Here is a 14,855-nt window from a genome sequence, read left to right as displayed (position 1 = left end):
AACTTGAAAGTTGAAAAAAAAATTCTTTAATTAGAACATAAAGAATAGTTTCTTTAATTTTCTTTTAAAATTTAACAATACAGCCTTGTTGCGGATGCAATTGAAATGACCTTCTTGATTTGCCTTTTTTCCGGTTCCTTAATAACTAACAGAATGATGAGTCATGTACATTAGATTTCAGAGCACCCATAGTTATAGCACAGAATTACTATTTCCCTCTAGTTTTTTTTAATTTTAAATGTTAATGGATTTTGTTTCTATTTCTATTTCTACTCACTCTCCATCTCCACTGACACACTCATGCCTTTGGGATGTACTTGGTGGGCTTTCCACTGCAGAACCTGCTCCTTTTGAAGTAAATAACTCTCACTAAATTCAGTAGTGTAGGATCAGGTCCGAAGTATTAGTATGCAGGCTTGGAATCCTAACAATACAGCCGAACTGTCCAGAAAAAGACTATTCCAGAAAATAGAGTGTTTTCCCCAGTTCTCCCTCATTTTCTAGCATGTAATTTGAAAGGTAAAAGTACAAGAAACAATTTATGAAACAAGATCTTCACAGAAGGTACCTACATGAACAGTGGGAATAAAAATCAACCTGGAACAGAGTAACCACTTCTTTCGCAATACATTAGCTCTTCCTGAGATCAGTGTTTTCGTCAGAGTAATATTCTAATTACCCAAATAGGGATTTCAGAGGAACCTTCTCCCCACACATGTGCATACACTAGTATCAGACAAATCTATCCTTTATCTATTTCATGAACTGTCCATCACCATTATTTATAAGAGCTTTTTAACATATGCTGGCTATCAAAGTTCATTTACCAACCATCTTAAAGGGCCAGCATACAAGTCTTGTATCAGTTAGCTATTGGGTTATTCTGCCATTAAGTAAGCTGTAGCAGTGAAAAAGACAAGTAAACTACCAGCATCTTGAAGGAACTATGGTTGCTACTAACCTGGATCCCTCAAAAAGTATAAAGAGGGATTGTTGGCAGAGTTAGTATGAATAAGGAGTGTGACAATGATAGTGGCAGAGAGGTGGGAAATAGTAAAGAAGTGTCACAAAATCAAAACCAGACAAAAAGTAGCCATTACACTGTCAACCTAAGAGTTGGAATTCTTGCTGATTTTTTTTTATTCTCCATGGTAGAGATTAATAGTTTTGCTCTATATTTATGTTTTTAAGTGATAGATACCAGATGTTCTATAATATACATCTGGCTTTTGGGGAGAGGGAATGGTTTATTAGGAAGAAATTAATCCTGGTGCCATTATTTTTAAAGTAAATTGTCACTGCAACAACTTTCTAAAATATACATTTAATGGGGTAACATTGGGCTATTATAGAGTTAGAACTTAAGATGTCTGATGCACTTTGCTATATGATTACATTCCATCACCCAAAGAGAAAACATATTACCCTGACTACTTTTACCCTGGGGATTTAGCCTTCAAGTGGTAGCAATGAAAAAAGACAAAATCTTCCCAATTTATGGTAGGACAAGAATAGCAGCACTGACACTGTTAGGGGTCATTTAGAGACTTTGTTATGGATCATGTGTTCTTATGTGATTTTAAAGTTCAGTTGCAAAGCTTTTGGTCTGGTATTTTAAACCAATGCTAACTTGGATTAACCGGCCCAATCTGAACTACCCTGTTCTGTTTCTCCTACCCCATTTCCAGCCCCGTCTCCAAAATTGACATGTATGTTTCCATTTTGAAAGGGTTTCCTTGACGAGTTCATGTTGGGTTGTTTTGTTTTTGTTGTGTTTTAATTTTAGGAAAGGAGGTTTTCTTAATTTAAGTAAATAATTACCAAGAAGGAGATCATGTTAGAGAAGTTAATGACTAGTTAGAGGAGCAAAGTGTTCATGGTGAATTATTAATCATGGTAATATAAAAATGTGAAGAAAATATCAAGCAGCATGTTGAAAAGTGTGAAGTTTGAACTGCTTTTTCTTATGGCTACCGTGTTCTGTTTATAGTACTGGCCTTTTCCAGTGCAGTAACCAGTAGACATGCAGGATTTTATTTCCAGCCTTCTTCCACAATATAGAATCTCAGTTTCTGAGCTGTGGTGACACAACTTTGCTCATGGCATGGAGTTTGCTGAAATAGCAAGTGCATTTATGCATGTTGCACCATTACCCCTTCTTTCTCCATTGTTGATAGAAAGCAACAAAAAAAACCCCTGAAAATGGTAAGATTCATTCTTTCAGGGACTATAGGGAGAACACTGAGAGAAAACAATAATCCCCCAGTTCCCATGTCCAGCGTTATCGATAGAGACAATCCAAGTATGGATTCATTCAAATGCCTCTGTCCCTCGTAATAGATTTTTTTAGAGTAGTACCTTGTGGACTTTTAAAAGTGTGTTACTATTGATTCATGTACTGTATGTCATGTATCCTTATGAATCTGAAGTAGTTATGATCTGTTGGATAAGAGTATGTGTGTTAAAGTTGAATCGTTTCTATTCGTTTTGGAGTAATAAATTTGACTTCTTGGAACTGTTAACATTTGAGTTAAATGGCAATGCTGAAAGTTTTTCTTTGGGGCTTTTCATTTCATTTATTTTTAATTTCCACCATTAAAATACAAAAATTTAAAAAATAATTTAAAGATGCAATCCCCTACCCTGTGTTTTTGAAAAATGTTGTTCAGACAACTGTTCAGTGCTTTTATTTACAACCCTCAGCCAGATCAACAGCCTAGTATAAATTACCATAGCTCTATTGATTTCCTTAACTACTTCAGATTCATTAGGATGAGGGGCCCTGTGTCTTTAAATTGCTACATCATACCCATAGTAGGCATTGCAGGAATCTCTGCAATGGATGATTTTGTGTACCTGTTCTGCTATCAGACCCCGGTATATTGTGGTGTGTGAAAGATGCTGAATGTCCTTTCCTGTGATGGTTTGTCAGAACATTAACTTTATGGTATGCAGTCTCTCCATTTTTACTCCTTGTGACTGCATACTAGTCTCTAATTGGGTTATTGATTTTATTTCCTTAATGAATCATTTAGCCTTTCTTTGTATTAACATTGTCTTGTGATTTTTGTTATTTTTAACCGGCATTTATCTCCTGTGTTGTATATGTATATGTGCATGTTTTCACTTCTGAAATTATCAGTCACACATTTTGCAGTGGTGATTCTTTGGAACACTTAGGCATTCTCTGTAGCAGCCTCTTGTTTTGTTTTAAAACAGGGCTGCACAAGATGAATGCTATTAATTGGTAATGGCAAAATACATTATGTATCCATGATTAAGTCACGAAGGACAATTCCTGCCTTTTCAGATTTCCCTCACTATAACTGGAGGTACCAGAATTAGACAGGTGTGCATCACACCATTGCCACCCAGTCTCCTTCAGGCCTGAAGTTTCAGTGCTATGTATATTTTGACATAGATTTCACCACCGGATGCTAAAGGATGCCTAACGTGGTTCTCGACAGAGCAGCTAATTTGCTTTTCACTTCTAAAAAGCATACTTTGTTTTTACTTTGTTTATATTCAACAATTGATATTTTTTTTTCATGGTTAGTCTCTTATTTTCTATGAGGCCAGTGATTTTGTGGGAGAAGGTGGAATCACTAATTGTAATATTTAGCTTCTAAGAGAAATAAGCATTACCTCTCTGCAGAGGCAAATTGAGCATAGCTACTACTGACTTGGCCAGAGGGAACACTCCTTTTTTTTCTCATGCACTAAAACTACCTTTGATGGACCACAAGAGAACCAATTAGAATCTCTGCTGCCACAACAAAGAGGACATCAGAGCTGGTGTTAGGCATAAACAGACTAAACAATTGCTTACGGCCTTGCGCAGCTCAAGGGAGGCCTCAGTTTTCTTTTTATTTCATGTGAAATGGAGCAAAAATGTTTCTGCATAAGACTAAGGATGTGAAGGTTTAATTCAAAGGTGGGGAACCTCAAGCCTGGGGGCCAGATGCAGCCCCTGGCTTCCCTGGATCTAGCCCTAGAGGCTCAGCATTGGGGAGCCCACACTGGTGCTTCAGCCCCCCTCCCACCCACCCGCAGTGCTGGAGAATACAAAATCTACTAACCTGCCCCCCTCCCAGGTTCTGATGTTCAAGGACAATGTGGAGAGGGTCTTTTCTCCTTCTCAGTCAGGGGCTTCTCACTTTGCTTCTCACTTGTGTGCAGCCCCCGACTGATTTTTTAGACCCCCCCCCCCACCCCAGAAAAGATTCCCGACCCCTGGTTTAACTGGTTAACCAGTAAGTCTCACCCATAATGGGTGAGGCTTATTGGTTAAGGTTAACCGGTAGGGTTGAAGCTGCTCCTGCCTTACAGGGAACCCACTGCAGGTCTTACCCACGAAAACTCATGATCCTGTATACTTTTGTTAATCTTTAAGATGACACAGGACTACTCGTTGTTTTTAAAGCTACAAACTAGTGTTAACTTTTTGCCTTGGCGAGGGAATGTGTTTTATTCAAAAAGTGAACTTTGGATAAAGTTAAGTATTTCAAATTTTCTAAACTAGCAAAAGGCAGACTTTTTTCATTTTCTGAAACAGATTTAATGAAATGCTGCTGTACAACATATAATCCTAGTAGGGCAGAAGCTGGACTGAACGGTAACATAGAATCTCTCATAAAGATGAATATTTGCTTAAATAATAAAGACTACGTATATAGCATTTCCATTTTAACTGGGTTTCTGCCAGGTAGTCTTCAGTGTATTATTTTCGTTTCCCTTATAAATAGGGTAACTTTCATTTTTATAGTGGGTTTAAAAGATAGTGAGAAGACTCATGTGAAGCTCCAGTAATGTAAATTGTGACTGATGTGTGCCTGAAGTATGTAATACAGGACATACTTTTGTGATATAGAATCAATGACTCTGTTTTTCATTAGAGAGGACCCATTAAATATATTCTGTGATTTGACTGCCTGGTTAGACAGCATAAAACTGCACCAGCAGACAGGAGAGGATCATTAACAAGTTATATTTTCCCTGCTGGAACTATTTGGGTTAATAAAGGTGTGTGCATCTTGTAGTGTCTAAGATTAGTGAAGGAAGGTATAAGAGAGATTCTGGGTCAGGTTGGGAACACACCTCAAATGAAGCCTAATGAATGGCATAGAGTACAGGTGTATTCAGGGTCACTAAGGAAGATGTTATTGTAACCTATAGTATGAACTATGTGTCTTGTTAATATAAGAACTGTTCCTGTTGTTGTCCTGTCTGTGACAGCCTGGGAGTTAATCTCCTGTCTGGATGGCTTTTGTGTGTAATTTTACAGTCTGACCTGTTTTAAAATGCTTGAAGGTTCTCATCATGGCTTCCCCTTGGCTAGAGCACCTCTCTTGCTATAATGTGTGCGATTTTCATTCACTGTTATAAAAAATTATGCTGTTTAACTGTGTTTGGGACTTCCAGAATTAGCTCTCACTACTAACCCATAATTAGTGTGGCTTGGAATGTTTGAAGAACATTTTTTAAATATCATCCTAATTATATTGGAATATATTCGCAATGGCTGGCATATTTGCTGGTATAAATTCATAGAGCAAAGAAAATATTATAATTTATTTCTTAGAGAGGTAAATCATTTGTAGAAGATCAGTGTTTCAGACAATTGGAGGCAAAGGAAAATTATAGACACAGAAGACCATATCTATCTGCTCTCGTATTATCTGTTCTTGGTTTTAAATGAGTAGCAAAATACTTTATACAACAAATAGAATGCTCTATATGTTGTGCAGATCCCTGTGCTCTTTATTAATCTAGTTGACTTAATACTACTTTAAGATCCAATTATAAGAGAGAGCAAACATATTGAACAGTTAATCTAGGCTGAAAAACCCAACCTCACTGATTCGAAGAAGTCCAGCTGTGTGTTATCTTAATATACTTCTTTTTACATAATGTTATATATAATTTCACATGTCTCACTCTAATAAGGCCAAAGCAAAATTTTACTCCATATATTCCAGAATACTTTAAGTTCACCTCTTGAGGCAGGTGTCTACCTAATAAGAATGGTCTCTTTTACAGGTTTCACTGTGCATTATTGAACATTTTGGGAAAATTGCTTTCACTTAATCCTAGTCTTATAGTAACCAATTAAGCAAAGGATGAATCAGATTAAGTTTTTCCCTGAAACATGTGCCTTAATTTTCCTTCTTCCAGCGATTATAAATCCTGACAGAACTGCTTTTTTGGCCTAGTGCCATTTTATAATACTGTATAGGAGCTACAATTTTTACTTCACTGGTCTTTTACATTGGTGCAGGTATCTTCTACACATATAAATCTGGTTCCTTAATTGATTTTCATTACCCAAGCTGCAAGAAAAACAGATGAATGGCATAAGGAGTTACAAGTACAGTTGATTTTATTAGTTACTTCATTGTTAATGATTTATTATATAATAAGCGGCAGAGGTGAAGCAAGATTTGTTTGTTTGTTTGTTTTTTGCGTTTTTTTCTTGGTATATGAGTATAATTGTATACTTGCACAGCAGTAGACTTCCTACATGACAATCTCTCCAAAGGATTTCTTGATAAGTTTATCCCAAGTTGTAATACTGTATTGGAGTGGAGGTAGTTAATAGAGCTATGCTATCACAGACTTCCCCTGGTTGAGGGGAGGGGCAAAGAATATGTAAATAAATTAAGATACTGCTTATTTGCATTAACTAATGTTTCATGGTAAGTTCCATAGAGCAAAGGGGCAACAATGGAAAGTGTGGCTTGCCCTCAGCTTTCCCCTCTTCCTCCGCCTGTCTCCATTCCTCCCTGCAGCATGAATCCTGGAGTTTGGGCACAGAGGCAGATGCTGTGGAGAGGCCATAGCCCTATTTGGGTGCATTTACACTGCACCGTAACTCAAAATAAGATATGCAAATTGAGCTATGCAAATTGTGTGTCTTATTTTGATGCTATTTGAAAATAGCTTATTTCGTCATTTGTTGCTGTCTTATACAGTGCCAAATTTTAAAATAAAGCGCTCTTCCAAAACGTCCTTTACTCCACGTAGAATGAGGTTTATAGGGATGTCAGAATAGTGAACCCGAAATAATCGGCTTGCTGTGACGATGCAGGATAGTTATTTTGGGATACTCCAATATCCCAAATAGTATTGCTGTGTAGACATACCCTTGTGTATGGAGGATGGATTCATATGTGGAGCACCCTTCTCACACTATTCTGCTGGGCATAATCTGGGCAACTAGTTCTTATGTCTGGTCCCTCCAAGATTCTTGATTTATAGTACTAAATGAGGTGTGATTGTAAACATAAAAAATGTCTGTAAAAGTACAAAATTCACCTTCATTTTACATATATTGAAGTGCTTTTAAATGAAATCCCATGGTTTACTTTAGAATATGTATTTTGCATGCAAAAGGGAAAGATATACAACTTGTTTTTCAGAATTTGCTGTATAGATTACAATTAAAAGAATGATTTTCTATTCCAAATTTTGCATTTACATTTTTTTTCAGGGAAGGAGTGAAATTAATGCATTACAGTCAGGATTTAATCATTTACATAAATCTCCTTGCAGCAATTCACTAAAAATGTGTTTTTAAAGAAGCTCTCAATTTAACCTCAGCCCAATATGTGAGGAAGATGCTTATCAAGGGAATTTATGTAGAATTGTGATCATTCATCACTTTAGTAATATGCAACAGATATTTAGCCTAATCTTAAAGGTTTCTGTGATACAGACAGGTACAATAAAAAAAGAAGTTAATAAGCAACTGTATGTATAAGAATGTTTATTTAAATGTGTATTTACCCTCTGAATAAGGAGGTAAAATCCCATTTAAAATGTAAACCAGTTAAACTATATTTTAACTGGTTAACTGGCGCTGGTTAACCAGTTACCCTGGTAAGCATGCCAGTAAGGTAATGCTTATCAAGTAACTGACTAACCGGTTACCCCTTTACAACTCTTCCTGTGACATTCCAAGGTACAATCCAGAGTATGAGGGATTGTGTCAGCACCTTCCCCACATCCTAAGGTGTTTCACAAAGCTCTTTTGGAGCTCCCATCCATGTCTGCTCACAGAAAGCATGCAAGTCACACACCTTCTGTCTAAGTACAGCAAGAGCACTGATTAGGTAGTGCCGCTCATATTCAGTCTTTTGTGTCCATGCAGCAAAGGAATGTATTTTCTAGAGGTCTGTGAAGAATTAAGAGCTATCTCTTGGCAGCTGGGAGTTACATTTGTTCTTCGAGAGTCATGTGTTTGCAATTCAAATACATTTATTTTATGATTTTTTTTCTTTGTAACCCTTGGCTTGTGCCTGCATATTCAGTGTTTCCAAGTCTCACTAATCTGGCAATATGTGGTGTTTTTATTAAAGCCCCAGCTCCTCTAGAAAGGTGATTTCTGGGAAGCTCAGCTTTCAATAAAAAATAAAAAGTCAGTTTTCTATGCTTCATGGTTATGGTGAAAAGCTTAAAAGAGTGATCCAAGTGCACATCGCAGTCTCAAAAGGTAGAGGACAAATAAAAAGAACCTTGGAGCTATTAATTTTTAAAAATCTAATCATTTTTGTGGGCCTGACTCATTAGTTTTGGTTGAAAATTCTGAATCCTGTATCACCAGAATAGCTAAACATTGTATTATTAAATAGTATAATGTAATGTAATGTATTTCAGGATTCATGAAACAGCCTTTTAAAATTCTATATTACAGATGGAAAAATATTAGTAATTGCAGTATTATGTGAGAACTTTTTTAGTGCTTTTAGTTTGCATGTGACATCTAAGCCATACTTTTATTTTTGAGCTGTGAGGAGATGCATTGAAATTTTGTATAAAATTGTTAACTATCCTGATAAGACTCAGATAAATATAATGAAATGACTGATGCATTTCACTGAGAAATGACAAGCCAATAATATTGAATTTACTGATGGAAAGTGAGTTAAGTTTTAAAGCTCAGAAATTTCAGAATTCTTCCTGCTAGTTAATGGATGCATTGACTTCATAGCAGACACACAAATTTTATAATTGAGAAAGGGGGGAGTGTAAGGAACCAAGAACCACCACTAGTGCATATTATTTAATCCAAACTAAATGTACCTAACCTCAGCATTTGTTAGTATTTGAATATTTCTGTATAGTTAGAGATAATTTGTTTTAATTCCCCAGGAATATAAACTAGGTTTTCCAGATATCTGTTTTTCAACCAGAACAGTCAGTAGAAAAGGGACCAGTCAGCACTGTTCACTGAGCTATTAGAAATCCAGTTGGGAGTACAGTAGGGCTAAGGTAGCTCTCTGCCTGGCTCTTGAGAAGCAACCAGTATGTCCGTCTGGCTTTGGGGCAGCCATGGACCCTTTGCACATTGCTCCCACCCTGAGCACAGCTCCTCAGCTGCTATTGGCCAGGAACTGTGGCCAATGGGAGCTATGAGGTTAGTGCCTACGGGCAGAGGCAACACGCAGAACACCCAGCTGTCTAAGAGCTGGAGCAATATGATGCCACTTCCTGGGAGCTCCCTGAGGTAAGCATCACCCAGAGCCTGCACCACAAGCCCCTTCTGTCCTGGCCCTGAGGCCCCACCCAAATTCCCTCCTGCAGCTTGTACTTCCTCCTGTGCCCCTGCATCAGCCTGCAGCTTCATCCCCACCCTTAACCCCTCATTTCTGGCCATACCTCAGAACCTGCACCCCCAGCCCAAAGTACATGCCCCTTCCACACTCCAACCCTCTGTATCAGTCTGGAACCCCCTCTTGCACCCTGAACCCCTCATCCCCAGCCCACACTCTCAGCCCAGAGCCTTGACCCACCCCTGCATCCAACCCACTGAGCTAGCCCAGAGCCCCCTCTCACATCCTGAACCTCTCCTTTCTGGCCCCATTGTGGAGCCTTCACCTGCATCCCAAACCCCTCATCCCTCACTCCTCTCAAGAGCCCCCAGCTTGAGCCCTCATCCTCTCCCACACCCCTAACCTGACACTCCCTCCCACCATCCATACCCCTTGGCCCACCCCTCCCGCCAGACTAGAGCCCCCTCCTGCACCCAAACCCCTCATCCCCTGGCCCAACCTGGATACTTGATCCCCCTTTAAATCCCAACCCCATGGGAAAGCCCAGTTAAAATGATCAAGTCCAAAAAAGAAAGCAATGGAAGGAAGGGGATTGGGTGGGCACGGGCAGGACCTCAGGGAAGGTGAGGAGCAAGAGTTTCAGTTTTCTGTAATAGAAAATTGGCACCCCTAATATAAATGAAATGATCAGCTTCAGCCTCATATTGTAGTTACAAGAAGAAGAGGTTCAAAATGCCTGTATTTTAATTTGGAATGTCAGACTTAGAGCTCGCTAAGGGCATTTCTTCTTCAAAATAAAATTTAAAAAAACAACAACGTCTGTCTGATTACAGAGGGGGGAATTTTGGCTTAAAATATAAAATGACGTATTAGCCCTAATTCATTTTAAAGGTCTGAGCTATTAATGTGATGGGGGGGGGGGGGGGGGGGAATCAATTAGAAACTTGGTGATAAATTTCTATAGTATTTTCCAATTAATTTTCTGAAGTATAGAATTAATTTTGTATGAGTTTATAGGAGTCTAGAGAAAGAAAATGCAACAGGTTTCTTTTGAGTTATTTTCCCTATATGTAAATTTAAGACTTGTCAGAATTCCAGCATATCAGACAGTAATACTGATGGGTTTACACATCCCAGTGCTATGTAAAGGTTTTACATACATCAGGGACTAATCCCTGGGCTATTACATCCCAGAAGAACAAGGCAGGAAGAAGGCAGATACTGTGAAAAGTTTCAAAAGGCGATAATTTTGACTGATCATTTGAGGGTAACAAGAATAGATTTTAAAACATGGGGAAGGAATATTACAGAATTAAATACCTTATTTATTTGAAACTCAAGTTTCTAAAAGCTTCAGCTAATGCCCTATTTCTCCCACCTACGCTATTAATCATTTATCTTACTTAACACCATTAAGACACTGTAGCACAAATATCAGAATCCATTTCAAAATTCTAACCAATTTTAAATGACTTCTAAATTTGGTACAAAAATATCGCACTGGCCTCCGGTCCTGTTCCTGGGGACTATCGAATAATCATGTAATTGATATTTGTTGCGGTTACGTGATTATTCAATGACATGGTATCTAACATTAACTAACTAATTTTAGGAGTTGTACATTACTCTGTTTCAGTGGCCACTTACCCTCTTCTGCACCAAAAAGTTTTGAGTCATGAGATTCAAAATAATGTAATTAAATGTGGTATCCCATCAAGTGATCCTTGTTGTCTCTATATGTTGCACCAAATGTAACAGTGACTCACTGAAGAGATTACAGAGCTGTATAACAAAAATTTAGTTGCATATGAAACCATTTATATATAATCTTCTGTTTCTAATGCAGAATTTTCCAATAGCAAGATCTAATATTGAATTGGTCAAAAAATAAAAGCAAATTATACAGTTATTTTTTCAGACCTGTACATTTATACTTTCTATGTAGGTTTGGCTAAATTCTTTTAAATCAAGATTGAATGTTTTTCTGAAGTATACACTCTAGGAATTATTTTGTGGAAGTTCTGTGGACCAAGTTAGGAGGTCAGACAAGACAATGAGAATGGTCCCTCTGCCTTAAAGTATGTTAATCAATCATTTATGATTTGATAGATAAAATTGATTATTTTAAGCATTTATATTAGATGTTTATCAATTTTAGATTTTCACAGTTCTGTGAAACTATAGGTTTTAAACATTATTTTATTATCTATTTTAATTTTGCAGATAATTTGTCTGCCCCAGGCAAAGTGGAGATCAGGTAGTAGTTTTTTAATGATGTTGAGACTCAATTTAAAGCTTTATAACCATTGAAGCACAAATTTTGTCAGCATCACGTCAAAATACACAAAGCAGATACTCTCAGATCAAACTCTAATAAGTTCTCAATCAGAGATTGTCTTTCTTTGCCTATTTATATGTTTTGGTTATTGAAAGAATATTTTTCTTTAGTTTGAATATACATGATGAAATTGATGTTTACTGCCATTTATCAAGCAAAATCAAAATCTTTCCAAATTTATTATATGAAACATTTCTGTGTTAAAATGAACTAATTACTTTTAAACAAATAAATTGTATAGATTATCCTAAAAGAATTGTGTGCTGGGCTCAAATCCTGTTTTATTACTTGGTTTAGTAGATTGTCTAACTCCAGTGAGACTACCTTCATGAATAGACAAACCAGGTTTTGTCCCTGGAAAGGCAAACAAATGTATAACTGAACTGCTAGTTGCAAAACTGTTTTTTGTTCTTGAACATGATTTTAAAGACTACTTCTTATTTATCTAATGATGGTGTCTAAAATTTTCAGCAGTTGTTGCTGTCTTCACATTTAAATGAAACACACAAATTTCAATGTAGATAAACTCAAATTAGAAAGGTTTTGGTTTATTTTTTTAAGCACTAGTATGCTCTCAGAAGTCTGCAGAATACTGAGAAAATCATAGTTGCTGCTCCAAGAAATCTGGTGAATAAACATAAAAACTGCCTTCCAATTCTTTAAAGATACTGAAAAGATGTGTTTCTATTGTATTATTGTGAAGGCCCCAGTTAGGATTGGGGGCCTATTGTACTTAGAGTGGTATAGACTCTCAATAAAAATCAGTCCCTGTATCAAAGATTTTACAGACCAATAAATAGACACACAATCAAAAAATGATAGTTGGAAAACATATAAACATAATAACAAAGGTATGTAACTTGTTGAGCCTTTCTAAAACAAATTGCCACAATTTTTTCCTGTTTTTTTGTTGTTGTCTTATTCAAGTGCAAGTTTTTCAGTCTTTGCTGACCCCATGTGCCCTTCTCCTATTATGCCTATTCCAAGGAAATGAAGCAAGGAGAAGAGATGTTGTTTTTAACAAGTTTTCAAAAAATCTTTCTCCCCCTCAGCTTACCCACAACTGGGGGAAGAGCTGCCATATTCTTGCTAGATCTCTAACTATCCTTTTTTGCCTTCCATGGAACCATCTAGAGGGGATGTTGCCCATGTTGAATACAGCCTAACAGTGGAACTATATTGTACTCATACCTTTGAAAAAAAGTAGGATAGTCTTATTAACATTAGTCAGGAAGGATTCTATCTTGTTTTGTTTGTCCATAGGAAATGGACTGGATATAGATAGATACTGATATAGGCATATAAGGATAAAAAATAAGCTTTTTCATTATGTCCACATGTTTTGCAAATGTGCAGTTCTTTATTGCCTTGTTCAACCATAGTTGTAGTGCCACAGTTAAAATTTATGACACATTCTACACAGATGTATAGACAGATTTTTGTGTCTCCTGATGCATGTATGCTATCTATATCTGTCTCACTGTTGCTAAGCTTTCCAGGGCAGGGAGGGTGGCAATGGTGCTGTCCTGTGCTATATAGAAGATACTGTCAGCATTTAGCAAATAATTAAGGTATTGGGAGTGTTGCTCCCTCGGGCACCCTGTGTGCCGGCAACAGGAGCTCTGGTTCCTAGCTACATCCTACTCAAGAAGGGTTTTCTGTTACAAGGGGTCTTTGTTAAAAACTACTTGAATTAATATAATCAAATGCCCATAGCATTTTATAACAGGAGTGGGGAAAAAGCAGCCTGCGGGCTGGAAACGGTTCAACAGGGTTAGCCCCTGTGGGTTGCCAAATGCTTTGTTTACCTGCGCTTCCACAGGCAAAGCCACTTGCAGCGCCCATTGTCTGCAGGTTACTGTTCCTGGCCGTTCGGAGCTGTGGGAAGCAGTGGCCCAGCTCACGCCGCTTACATTGGCCGGAAATTGGAACTGCATCCAACAGGAGCTGTGAGCAGCTGTACATGTGGATGCTTGGGTGAATAAAGCATCTGGTTAATCCCAGTGAACCATGTCCAGTCCATAGGCTGCTTATTGTCCTCCCCATTTTATAAGCTTAGGCGAAGCCCTTCCCAGATTCATTTGGTTTTGGTGCCCTACATAGTCCCCCCCTCACAAGGGGGGGTTGGCAGCCCTCCAAAGAGTGGAGGAGGTGCACTCAAAGGCTGCAGGGGCAGGAGCTGTGGGGGACAGGGGCAGGAGCAGGGCAGCCAGGCAGGGTGGCAGCTGGGATTGGGCCCATCCCCACATTCAGTGGTAGCTGGTGCCTCATATTTTGTGGTATCCTACATGGCTGCATAGTTTGCGTGATGTCAGAGATGGCCTTGCCTACAGGAAAATATTTTTGTGCATCACTTGTAAGAGCTATGATTACCTCCATTCATTCACTGCCAATAATCAAACAGATTATAAAGTCCATCAAATAGCATAAAGAAACCTAATTCCCAACTACAGACACCACAATTCTGGTACGTCCTATCACAGACTGGTTGCCAAAGTATGGATTATGTGGGAGTCACAAGCTGTAAGCTCTAGCCCCAGGCAGGTGTAAGGCCATGGGCCCCAAACCCCTCTAAGGTAGCTCCACTACACTTCCATCATGTTCCACTTCCAAAAAAACGTGTCCAAAAGGATGCATCATTTTTCCTATAGCTGGCCCTGGGACTGAGACAACATTAGAGGTCTTGATTGTTCAGCAGCTGAAGAAGTACTAGCAGGTCAATATTTTCTCCTGAAAATAATAGCCAACTCTACTGCTAAAAACACTAAAAAGTGAAAGCACTATATCTCAAGTCTTACATTAAACACAGTTTTATAGCATCATTACCTCTGGTATTGAAAAACTGCAGTGCATCATTTGCTGCTGCAAAGCTTTGTCTGCTGAACTGGTGAATCCATGCATACTTCAACATCATCTTGAAACTAGACATCCTGAGCATAAAAATCAAAATATGGACACTTTCAAAT

General features: G+C 38.0%; 1 protein-coding gene across 4 annotated transcripts in view; it reads left to right on the top strand.

Moving 5' to 3' along the window:
- CNKSR2 (connector enhancer of kinase suppressor of Ras 2) overlaps positions 1–14,855 on the top strand; it is a 372,258-nt gene that overhangs the window by 316,091 nt on the left and 41,312 nt on the right. The window lies entirely within an intron of this gene.

Source organism: Pelodiscus sinensis, chromosome 1, assembly GCF_052426305.1.
Source record: "Pelodiscus sinensis isolate ZL-2025 chromosome 1, ASM5242630v1, whole genome shotgun sequence".
NCBI lineage: Eukaryota > Metazoa > Chordata > Testudines > Trionychidae > Pelodiscus > Pelodiscus sinensis.
The sequence above is the reverse complement of the archived record's forward strand: the minus strand, read 5'-3'. Positions and strand labels throughout refer to the sequence as shown.